The sequence below is a fragment of the Dipodomys merriami genome, unplaced genomic scaffold, assembly GCF_024711535.1.
Source record: "Dipodomys merriami isolate MVZ:Mamm:240054 unplaced genomic scaffold, mDipMer1.0.p SCAF_387, whole genome shotgun sequence".
In the NCBI taxonomy this organism is placed as follows: Eukaryota; Metazoa; Chordata; class Mammalia; order Rodentia; family Heteromyidae; genus Dipodomys; species Dipodomys merriami.
The window spans coordinates 63,873-77,000 of record NW_027205459.1 but is presented as its reverse complement, the minus strand read 5'-3'; the positions used below and the strand labels follow the sequence as shown (position 1 = coordinate 77,000).

Genomic DNA, 13,128 nt, shown 5'->3' with positions numbered 1-13,128 from the left:
TAAGTACTCCAACATTCCTTTGAATATCAAATAATAAATTCATAGTGCTGGATATCCCAACAGGATGACAGTCTGGTTGCTTATATGAAGTACTTAAATTTACACAATTGCAATTCCAAAGCCTTATTGCTTCATTTATCACCATAAGTGCCAGACTTCTGCCGTATTTTGTAAGAAAAGCTGTTCTGCTTGTATGAATTCCCATAGGAACAGACACAAATATTATGTCAATTTAATCGTTAAGTATTGAAGTCAGGGGTCCAAATCATATTTAATAGCATGATTTATTTTCTATCTTTAGTTTTATAGGATACACAACAAGATTCTATCCTTAAATATTGCTTTTTATTTTTAAAGTCTGATGATAAAAACCTAAGCTTAAGAACTGTCAAGTGATTTATGATATTTCATTTATTTTTCAAAGGATTGGGGTGTCACCAGTAAGCCTATTAGAATCATAGGTTTAAAGTTGCTCCATTTTTAAAAGACCAGCTGCATAAACAAGTGTACAAGCTTTGTAATTTAATTCTATGTGATTTTTTTAATACTTCAAAGTCCCTAAAGAGGAAGCAGTTTTTCTTAGGACATGTCATAAATAGTTGTTTATGTCATTACGATCTCAAACTTTCAAATACATTCAAGATGTACTTTATAGATATTAACACTTGTTTATTGTACTCATTACAACCTCAAGATGTTTTTCCTTTTGTCTACATAAATTTCCATTTCTTCATGAGCTGATGTCCACATGGATAGAATGTGGTCAAATGGAGGAAGACTACTTTTAACTAAACTGGAAGGGTGGGTGGTCTAATAACCATTTTTTATACAGTATAAACACTTTAATGCTGTCTATTTATCTGATTCTTTGTAGTGCTGGGCAGAGAACCCAGGGCCTCATACGAGGCAGGTGCTCTTTTTCTCGTGAGATAGAGTCTCACAAACTTTTTGCCCAGGCTATCCTGGAACCACAATCTTTCTGATCTTAGCCTACCTTTCTGGTACCCTACTCCAGTATGTAGCTTGTTCTGCATACCACAGTCAAGACAGACTTCTCTTTATGGGAATTCTCTTTAAAAGGGCCCTTTGACCACCACATTTACTCTCCCACTTCTCCACCTCCATCCCTATGCCCTGGAGATAATTGGTTGGTTGTCTGTTTTCATAATTTTTCATTTCAATAATGCATAGATTGAATTCTGGGAGTATATAACCTTTGGGGATTGATTTTTTTCATTCAGTATAATTTTTTGAGATTGATTCAAGTTGTTGAATGTATTTTAGGACAGTCTTTATGGATATAATATATCCATATAAGAAAATTGAAAGCACTCCTGTATTCTTTCATACCACAGTAGAATAAAACTAGAACTCAAAACAAGAGAAACTGCAAAAGATACCCAGATATATGGAGATTGAACAGTACATTGTTGTACAAACCATTGAGTCACTGAAGAAATGAGTGGGGTTAGATTTTTAAACTTTTAAATATAATAAAAACAGTATTTGCCAGAAACTATGAGACACAGCAGAGGCAAGGCCAAGATGAAAGGTCATAGCTGTAAGTACCTACATCCAAAAGAGAGAGGTGAGCAGAGCTTTCTCAAATAAACAGCCTAATGATGCACCTCAGACTCTTGGAAAAACAAGAACAGCCAAGTCCCAAATTAGCAGATGGAATGAGATTATAAAGATTAGGGCAGAAATTAATGGAATGAAGTCTACAATATAATAATCAATAAGACAAAAAATGATTTCTATAAGAAAGAAAAAAATATAAAACCTCCATAGTAAAGGAACAATTTAACTTTTTTGCTTTTTAAATAAGTTAGGGTATAGAGTAGTCTTTTTTTTTTCTACTCAAAAAACAGCCAAACTGACTCCCCCAAAAGAAAGAAAAGACCCAAATTAAATTTAGAGATGCAACAAATACCCAAGAAATGTAGAGGCTCATTAAGTAATACTTTAAAAATCTATAGTCTAATGAACTGGAAAATGTAGAGGGAATGTATACTTTTCTATATAAATTTACCTCTAATATGCTACAGGATTGAAGCAGTAATAAAAGTCTAATGACAGTGGGTGCCAGTGGCTCATGCCTGTAATCCTAGCTACTAAGGAGGCTGAGATCTGAGGATCATGGTTCAAAGCTAGCCCGGGCAGGAAAGGCCATGCTCTTATCTCCAGTAAACCACCAGAAAACCATAAGTGGCATTGTGGCTTAAGTGGTAGAGTGCTAGCCTTGAGCTAAAGAGTTGAGGGACAGCACCCAGGCCCAGAGTTCAAGCCCCACGACCACCCCCCCCCCAAAAAGAGAGAGAATCTAACAAAGGAAAGTCCAGAGCCAGATGGATTCATGTCAATTTATATCAGAACTTTAAGGAACTAATACCAGTGTTCCTCAAGCTCTTCCATGAAATACAAAGGGAACGATTACAATCAAACTCAGTCTGTGAAACCAATATTATCCTGATACCAAACCTGACAAGGATACAATGATTAAAAGAAAATGATAAAAAAATACCCTTTTTTCCTTATTGTTTAGTAGAATCTTATCTATATATTTTTACTCTGTTTACATATACACACATAAAACATGAAATTATGTAGATTTACAGATTTAAAATGTTGAAATTAACCTATTAATTAAAGCACACATTCATTTTATTTTGTCATTTAGATTGAATTTGTCTATATCCTAGCATACCAAATACAGAAAAATTATCGCCTTTATACTGAAAATATATTTCCATAGAAAAAAAATTAAAGATCATTGTACTCCCTAATTCAGTCTAATAAACCACTGCAGGGTTGGAGATCAAAATATTTCTTTGTTCTGATTCCAGCAGATTTGCTGTTGAGGATTTTTTCCCCTTACATAGCCAATGATGACTCAACTCTCTTCATTAGCTGATGGTTATCTGAGTACATCTCCTTACCCACTGCCTAGTGCTTGCTTTTTCTCTTGGCAGTGATTATCTTCTTTAAATTTCTGACTGACTGAAAGTTTCCTTTGCTCTTCTTTTCTAATGCCCCTCCCCTTCCTCTGTCCTAAAGGAAAAGCCTGGAGCATTCAGAACCAACAGTAAAAGTGGCTTCATCGAAGGCTTCCTTCAGGAAGGTCATTTAAGTAGCAATCTAAAGGATAAAAAAGATTTAACTAGAAGAGCAGGAGGAAAAAGCACTTGAAACAGAGGAAAGAGCATAGGCAAAGACCTTTGGTGAAAAGGAGCAAGGCATGGATGAGGAGTGGGGTAAAGCTAGTTAGGAATACAGAGATGTAGCCATATTAAGAGTCTTGCCCAAAGGCAGATACTAAGAAGAAAAGATAGGATCAGAATTCAAGAAATCCACCTCTGAGACCAAGCAGGTTCACAGTGGGTACACACCCCGGAAGACAGATAAGGAGAGTCCTATGATGTAGGAGCACAGAGAAGAGGTTATAGGGCTTGTTTTTAATCTAAGAGTATGGTTTAAATAAAAATGCTGCAGATAAGATACCCTAGGGAGAGAATATAAAGTAAGACTTGATGTTTACCTAGAAAGGCTCCAGCAGTCAATGGCCAAGGATGGCCAGGAAAGCAGAAGTCCGAAACAAGGCTTTCTAGTTCATGTAGGCTAAGAGACAAGAAACCCCTAAGGAGGATATTAGGAAAGTTGTTTTGCTGCTAAGAGGTCAGGTAAAATGAGGACTGAACGGCCTCTGTGTATGGCTTTGGCAGAGGCAATCTTGGAGGAGGTGTGGTAGGGCTCAGAGGACAGGGAGCATGGACAGGAGATGAGGAAATGGCGTGAGAACACTTGGGCAGTTTTATACAGAAGCTTATTTGAAACAAGGAAAATCCTAGATAGGCCTGTGGCTACAGCTGCACAGAGATGTGAAACCAAATGATGTTTTTCTTGTTTTATTGGAAGAGATTTGGGTTTGCTTAAAAGTCAGCATAAGAAATGTGCTTAAAGGAACAGATTGAGAGAGAGAAATAATGCTTCTGTGTGGCAAAACAAGAGAGAAGAAATCCCAGGCCTGGCCTTGGGAAGGATGAGGGGCACCCCTCCTTTGGATCAGCTCTGAAGGTAGGGATTGAGTTTCTTGTGAAGGTGTGGGTATTATTGGAGAGTACCTTCTCTTTGGGCAACAGGAAATCAGAGAGCAGTGCTATGGGAAGAGCATTGTAATTTCAGAAAGTTTAACGAGCTCAGGGGAGAAGGGTCAGTATTGATCATCCAGGAGCCTGACTCTTGTGTTTCTAAACCTGAGCTGGGCAATGGATTTCCTACTTGACCAAAAACACCTTTTTCTCACTACTTGTGACTTTTGAGAAGAGTGTTCATAGGACACCATTAGAGTGATTTGGGTGGTTCTGAGTTTAGGTTATCTGCCAGTTTGTTTCTGCTAAGAATGAGGTCAACATTAAAGAAGATATGAGGAAGAGTTTGGAATTTTTTTAGGCACATTAAAAAAAACATTTGCAGCAATTTATTTATTGATTGATTTCAAACTGCAATCTTCAGATCTCAGTCTCCTGAGTAGCTAGGATTATAGGCATGTGCCACCTGTGCCCAACTGGGATATTGATTTTTAACAAAGGTCAAGACAATTCAATGAGAAAGAAGAGTATTTTTAGCCAGTAGTATTGGGACAAGTGGATATTCACATGCAAGAGAATAAAAGATGAACTCAATATAAAGATGAACTCAAACCAGATCAATGAACCTGAAGATAAGAGATAAAACTTGTAGAGAAAAACATGGGCTGACATCTTTATGACTTTGGATTAGGTCACAAAAGCATAAGCTACAGCAACAGAAAATAGATAAGTTGGCCTAAGCTAATAACTATTAGGCTTCAAAATATAGAAGCCAGGGGAAGACAATAGTGCTATTACAGAATGGTGGGAAATTTTTACTAGTTACCTGTTTGACCAGACTTACATTCACAATATAGGAAAAATTCTTGAAAACTCAGCAATGAAAAGTTTTAAAAAACTGGACAAAGGAATTGAATACATTCTTAAATGCAGAAATTTCCAGTGAACACTTAAAAAAGACAATATCATTAGTCAGTAGAGAGTAAATACAATGAAATACCATTTAATCAAGTAATGGAAAAAGCAAGTGTTAGTGGAAATATGTAGAAATGGGAAACTGTGCATTACTGAAGTGAAGGATATGGAAAGCTTCTTTGGAAAAGTTTAGCTTCATAAAATGAAGTATAGATTAAGCTAATGACCTTATCTGTATGGAATATACCTATTATGTTCCTAGATATAATCATTTAAATGATGGAATTTATGCCATGTACATTACATCCATTGTATTATGAATAAATGCTAATTATGCTAAATGTATATGGTACTATGTGAACACAAAGGGATGTGAACCCTTCCCTATGTCAAGGGTACTAAGCATCATCTTAAGTAAAATCAAGTAAAAGCAAGTATTACAAAAAAAAAGATTCAAGAATTACTAAGTCTATTAGCATGAATATCTGAACCAGACTAGGTCAGGACCATTCTCCTAAGATTTTTTTTTTTTTTTGGGTCCAGTCGTGGGGCCTGAACTCTGGGCCTGGGCCCTGTCCTTCAGCTCTTCAGTTCAAGGCTAGTGTTATCACTTGAGCCACAGCACCACTTCCGACTTTTTTTCTTTTTGCTTATATGGTGCTGAGGAATCGAACCCAGGGCCTCAGGCATGCAAGGCAAGCGCTCTACCACTGAGCCAACCTTCCCAGCCTCTCCTAAGATTTTGCCTTGAGATCTGGTTATGGTTTGTATCTTAAATATCTCCCAAAGGCTTATATGCTACAGGCTTTCTTGCAAGCCTGTAATTCTTCTGGGAGTTGGTGGACCCTTACAGGTGAAAGCTAGCAGAGGGAAGTTAGGTCATAGAGGGAAGTTACCCTTGAAAGGGACACTGGCCCCTTCTCACTGCCATGTTCTCCTATCACCATGATATACTGCCTGACCACAGGCTCAAAAGTAACTGAACCATCCATGATCTTAATCCTCAGAAACCATAAGCTAAAACAAACAATCCTTCCTCCTTTTGAGTTGATTTTCTCAGGTGATTTGTCACAGCAACAGAAAGCTGACTATAATTCAGATCCGAAGGATCATCCAGATTATCAGAGCAAAAAGTGAGAGGCAATCCAACATGTAGAAATACATACTTAGAAAGCTGCATTATGTTCAGGAAACTAAAGAAAGCTAGTGTGGCCAGGACACAAAGTTTAGGGCAAGGAATACAGAATGAAGCAGGTCAAGTTTCCATAGATGTGTTATGGCTTTGAGAGATAGTCATTGTGAGAAGGAGTGTTCTAATTAGTGTTTTGAAAACTTTACTTTGGCTATGTTAGTTAAAGGGGCAAGAATGGAGCACTGAGTACCAATTGAAATTACTCACTGATCTGGATTGGTCGTGATACAGCTATTCACACTAGAGAGTTAAGCCATACAAGGAAACAAATGGATGTATCTACAAGCTATTTAGGAGACGAAATTGGAATAATTTGCTGACCACCAAGATGGATAGGTAAGCAATAAAGGGCAAGACTCTTCTACATGCTATATTTTTGGAGGTAGGAGGCTGGATGTTAGTTCTGAGCCAGAGCTGTTCCCTTGGTATATACAACTTCAGTTAACATGACTGGATTTTTTTTCTGCCAAAAATACCTTCTTGTTACAAAAGCAGTCACATATAATATAGAGTCATGCCATTTAGTGATAGAAAATATTTTGGAAAAGTACAAATTGAGAAAATCAAGCAAACAAAATTTTTAATATTTGCCAGATGAATTGTGCTCAGGGAGTCTCTTTTGTCTTAGCTAACAACCTCTGTGTTTTATTAGAAGGTACTTGGCACAGTGTTGTAGAGATCACCTGTCATTTAAGTTTCCTCATTTGATGAAAGTAATGCAAGTAGACACTGAAATAATTTTCTGGCATGTTACTCCCTTCCAACGAGAAATATCTGGAATGAATTCAGTTTTAGCAATTTCTTAACTTCCTTGGCCAGCCCAAGTTCTAAAATGTCAACTTAGTTCTTAAATGATGTTTCTATTCCACAGTTACATGGAATAGAATAATGTTTTGTTCTCTTAAAACTTCAAAAAGCCACTTGGGTGACTTAACACTAGACTGAGAGCCAGGTGCCAGTGACTCATGTCTATAATCCTAGCTATTCAAGAGGCTGAGATCTGAGGATCTCAGTTCAAAACCACTTCAAATAAGAAAGTCCCAGAGACTCTTCAAATTAACCACCCAGAAATCAGAAGTGGGAGAATTCTAGCCATGAGCAGAAAAGAGGCAGCACTCCGGCCCTAAGTTCAAGCCTCAGTACTGGCGCGCGCACACACACACACACACACACACACACACACACACACATGCACGCACACACACATACATGTACACACAACTACAATGAAATTAATTTTAATTTATACCATACCCTTTCTTTTGAATGACTCTTGCAGAGTTAGTTATGGGCATGCATACAGTTGGATTTAAAAGCAGTGCACAGAGGCAACAGGTGAACCCTGTGAAGAAAACAAGATACACATGGATGGGATGTAAGTAAAACAGACTATTTAAGAAAAGCACCTCTGTACAGTATTTTTACAATAAAAAAAAACATAAAAAAAGAAAAGCATCTTCCTGGCCACTAGTACTTTATTTCTGATGTAGTACTAACGGAAAAATATTAGAAACACATTTAAAACATTGTGAATATTTTGTACACAATAAAGCTTGAAGGAATTGTGTGTTTGTGTGTGTGTCCGTCTTGAGGCATGAACTGAGGGCCCAAGTGTTGTCTCGAAACGTCTGTGCTCAAGACTAGTGCTATTTCTTGCTTTTTGGTAGTAAATCAGATATAAGAGTCTCAGAGATTCTCAGAAATTTTTCTTCCTAGCCTGGTTTTGAGCCAAGATCCTCCAATCTCAGCCTCCTGAGTAACTCAGATTACAAGCATGAGCCACTGGCTCCCAGTTTTGAAGGAAATTTAAGCTAAGAAAATAAAAAAAATCCATTTAGAGAAGATACTAGTATATATTTTAAAGATTATTATCTTTAAGTAGTTATACAAAGAGGTTAGCATTCAACAAATTAGTTTATAAGTATATTGCATCTTGACCGATGTCACCCTTTCATCATTCTCCATGGTTTGACTTTGACAAGACTTGAACTCAGAGCCTGAGTGCTGTACCTGAACTTCTTCTGCTCAAGGCTAGTGCTGTACCTCTTGAGCCAAAGTGCCACTTCCAACTTTTTCTGAGTAGTTTATTAGAGATAAAAGTTAACAGTTTTTCTACTGGTTTTGAACCATGATCCTCAGATTGCAGCCTCCTTAATAGCTAGGATTATAGGTGTGAGCTACCTGCACCCGGCTTCATTGACATTTTTAACAATACTGTTCACACGAACTTGCATGAGCAAGAAAGGAGCAAGAACTGTGGTTACTTATTTTTCCCATGAAAATAATGTAGTTCCCCTCTATTTGAATTGTCTCCATATTTGTTACTGTTAATATAGACTCAGTCTAAAGACTAACTCCTTACTGTTGATAAGCATGAACACATTTTCCAAATGTGCTTATTCTATTATATATTTTAATTTCAGAGAATTGTTTGTCATTTGAAATGGAAACTTTATGAGTGGAGTGTTGTCGAAGTTTAAAGATAAAGCCTGTCCCAAGTCCTCAAGGACACGTTCACTGGCTGTGTGAGATTGGATAATTCGCAACCCCTTTGTGCCTAAATTTCCTTATACACAAAATGGGGGAGGTCATAAAATGCCCATCCCATATAATAAAAATAAGCTGGGACACACTGAAAACATTTAGAATATTGTTTGAAACATAGCAATCTCAAAAATAAATGTAAGTTTCTGGTTCTATTGTTACACTAAGAGCATTTTCCTCTCTAACCCCCACCTGAAAATTAACTTAATCTTCTGTTGCTGTTTATTGTGGTTTTCTTTGTTGTATGGAGGTTTGGGCAGCATTAAGGACAAATTAATAACTGGTAAGTTGTATGAATTAGATTTACCTAAAACCAGGTTATTTGCTATCCTATAATTCCTTCCAGAGATTTTTGCAATGCAATGAAATCCAAAACATTCACATTAAGAAGTAGTAATTTTTCAATGATAACATACAGTAACTTTCAGAAGTTACTTGTTATTTTTTAAAAGTCTTTGACTATATGAATTGGAGGTTAATATTTATAAGGTAGCCAAAATTGGAGGCATTTGGTAATTGTGCTTAGAGAACACATGTTTTAATTTTGTCACACCAATCATTTCTTTCTTTCTTCCATCCATACACTATTTTTAACTATGTATACCTTTTTGTTCTGTTGGTTGGTTACATAATCTTTATTAGGAAATACTTTTCCTTGAACAGCTGTAAAATATTACATTTCCTTTGGTTTAAATTTATATCTTTTAAATTCAAGTCCACTTGTCAAAGACTTTGAAAATTTCTTCTCCAAGGCATTTGGGCTAGTAGGAACAATATAGATGTGGACCCCACCCTTGTAGTTTTGAGTATGTCAGGAAAGATAGGTGAAGCCAGTGTTAGGAAAGAAGAATTAAATTATACAAATTGAGTGTAGAATAACAGGACATTAGCTAATTGAAGTATACTGTTGCTTTTATTTTTTTACTTTTGTGCTAATATTTTAGTTTGCTAGTAAGTTCAAATTACTTTCAGGTTAGAAAAAGTGTTTATGAATTTTAAGAATTTACATTTAATTTTTTAATCAATTTAGGTACAGTAGATCCTTTTATTAAATAGCTAATGGGTAGACTTTGAGCATTTGATTTTTCTAAATTATTTGTTGACTGTAATGTTTGTTGTGAAGTTGAAATGAGGAAAATACAAAAAATGATAAAGAGGACCAGACATAGTGGTGCATGCCTCTGATCCCAGCTACTCATGAGATAGAGGTAGGAGGATCAGTGTCCAAAGCTAGCACTGGTCAAAACAAGATCCTACTGAAAGGGGCTGGGAAGGTGGCTCAGTGGTAGAGCGCTTGCCTTGCATGCCTGAGGCCCTGGGTTCGATTCGTCAGCACCACATAAGCAGAAAAAGCCGGAAGTAGCGTTGTGGCTCAAGTGGTAGAATGCTAGCCTTGAGCTGAAGAGCTGAGGGACAGCACTCAGGCCCAGAGTTCAGGCCCCAAGACTGGACCCAAAAAAAAAAAAAAAAAAAAAGATCCTACTGAAACTAAGTTTAAAAAAAAAAAAAAGGCTGGAGATATGGCTTAAGTAGTAAAGCCACCTGCCTAGGAAGTATAATACTTTGAGTTCACATCCTACTACCACTGAAAGAAAAAAAAAAATGTATGCCTAAGTTTGTGTGACCACTTGTGTGTAGACTCCCAATACAGATTGAACAGTCTCAAACCCAAGTTCTGGGTACTGAGGGGCCAAGTGGTCACACTACAGGGTCATTGTTCTTGTTCATATATATGCTCACTTGGGAAGGGCTCTATCCATGCATGGATCCCTGGCTATCACAACATGGCACTAGCTTGTATGACTCACAGATATGTTACCAGCATCTTTATGGCACTCTAGGAGAGATCATTTTGAGGTCTTGGGCAATCTTGTTCATATCCTGAGCCTGCTGGTGGCTCTGGTAGTTCTGTCTGTCTGCCTCATATAACAGCTATGATGTCATTAGGAATTTTTTAATATCTGTTATAATCATGGAACTGTAGTGGCTAATTTGGTTTCAAGCTTGCTAGGTAGGTACTCTATCTATTGAGCCATGCCTCCAACCATTTTTCTTTTTCAGTTATTTTTCATGTAGGGTTTTGTCATTTTTTACCCAGGCTAACCACCAACCTTGATCCTCCCAATCTCTGCTTCCCAAAGAGTTGGATTACAGGAGAAGATACTGTCCCCAGACTCACGATTATTAATCTTAATTGTCAACTTGATTAGATTGAGAAACTCTTGGGAGATTAGTAAAACTCATCTCTGGATGTCTTAGGCCATTTGCTGATACAATTCGATTTTGAGGGATCTTACATAATGAATAGATCTATTTCTTGATGGATTCATATGATGACAATTTGGGGAGGTGGAGGAAAGCTAGTCAGTGAAGCTTAGCTGGAGAAAGTAAGTTATTTGTGTGTGTCCTTGGAGATATATCTTACTCTGTCCCCTTTCTATATTTCCTTTTCCTTCTTCCTGTCTACCATGTGAGCTTCCCTGCTTATACCATGCCCTTTTCTATAATAAACTGACATCTGACATCTCTCTAAAATCATAATCCAAAATAAACCACTTTTCTCTGAAGTTACTTCTGTCAAGTATATAACTTAGTTTTGAGTTTTGCAGGGTCTCACAGCTAAGAATTAGTCTAGAGTCTCAAAGGAGAGTTTAAATGTGAACATTTAAGAACTATTAAAACTTCAAAGACTCTTGGAAATGGACTAAATACATTTTGCATTGTTAAATCACCGTGAGACTTTGTGGGAGCAAGGTTGGAATGTTATGGTAAAAAGAGATGTATTTGGGAGTCAAATTGATGAAGTATAGACTTGTGATGATTTTGTCAGTTTGAGAAACACTAGGATTGAGAGAATATCTAGGATATCAGTGAACACTTCAGGGTGTATCTGAAAGGCATATCCAGCCACAGATGCTGAAATCTCTGACGGAATGAATAGATTAATCCTTTGATGGAGTTGTTGGGATGTGGTGGAAGGTGGGGCTTAGCGGGGGAAGTAAGTCACTTAGGACTTACCTTTAGAAATTTATCCTTTTCCCTGGCCTGATTCTGTATTCCCTTTTTTTTTTTTTTTTTTTGCCTTCTGGCTACCATGATGTGAACTTCCTTGCTCTACCATGCACTCCCTACCATGATGAAGTGACATTGCTAAAAATATTGAACAAAATAGAAGTTCTTTTAGTTATTTCTGTCAGTAATATGAAAGTTAATCACACAGAACCAACCACTCTTATATACATACTCTACTGTTGGCCAAAATTTCATTATACAGTACATGATTACACATGTTATACAATTATATCTTAGTTAAGTATATATACATATATAGCATATATCCATACATATATGCATGTATATATGTATATTGTACCCAGAAAGCTAGCCACAACCCTAGAGTAACCATTGTTGATAACTTCATGCTTCTTTATGGAAATACATCTTTTTTTAATTTTGTATACAAATTGGATTAAAACACACCCATTATTGTGTATTTCCTTTACTTAAGATTGTTGTATAGGCATCTTTCCCTACCCATGTTTATTATTTATTATTATTACCATTATTATAGAGTTCTACTTAATTCTTATTTTTCTTATTGATAATGTTAAGTTGTAAGTTTTACAGAAGAATGTATATGGGGGCATCTTTATTTCCATTCCTTGTATGAGGAACAGGGAATGTTTCTTCTCTATTTCTGGCTACTGTATCCTGATATAGTAAACTACTTTTTTGGGGGGAGAGAGAAGGGAAGGGAAGAGTACATAGTAGAAAACTACTTTCTACCTGAACTGTGCCTCCCAGTTCTTCCCTTCTCAGAAGCTATCATTCTTAGCATACACTTTATCTTTTGAAATTATCATTTTATTTTTATATGCTTTTACTTACTTAGTCTGAAATTAATCCTCCTACCCAGTCATTGATAGAGATATCAAATGCTCAGTGAATGTGTTGCCATAGCCAACTGATTTTCTAATATTGGTGTTAGAGATTATATACTAGCATGAGAAGGGAATTCTTGTTGGTGGTGTTTCAATTTCAGGTTTTATTCCTTGTGATTCTTAGTGGATGTAAAACATAGTGGATGATCTACATTTTATTTCATTTTTTGTCAGTTGTGGGACTTGAACTCTGGTCCTGGGTGCTGTCCCTCAGCTCTTCAGCTCAAGGCTAGCACTCTACCACTTGAGCCACAGCACCCACTTCCACTTTTCTGGTGATTTATTGGAGATTAGAGTATCACGGACTTTCCTGCCCAGGCTGGCTTTGAACCGAGATCCTCAGATCTCAGCCTCCTGAGTAGCTAGGAATACAGGCATGAGCCACCGGTGCCCAGCTGCATTTTATTTTTTTAAATTTTATTTTATTATAAAGATGCTATACAGAAGG

The 13,128-nt window shown here is 36.8% G+C and overlaps 1 protein-coding gene across 14 annotated transcripts in view; it reads left to right on the top strand.

Annotated features, from left to right (window-relative positions):
- The window catches only part of LOC138805113 (zinc finger protein 438-like), a 146,396-nt gene that overhangs the window by 85,923 nt on the left and 47,345 nt on the right, over positions 1–13,128 (top strand). For 3 of the 14 annotated variants that reach the window (XM_069989693.1, XM_069989686.1, XM_069989685.1), the window contains one exon: positions 7,475–7,570. The exons of the other annotated variants lie outside the window; for them this stretch is intronic. The gene's annotated coding sequence lies outside the window, so the exon portion shown is untranslated. The remainder of the gene's footprint in view (positions 1–7,474; positions 7,571–13,128) is intronic. 14 annotated transcript variants of the gene reach the window in all.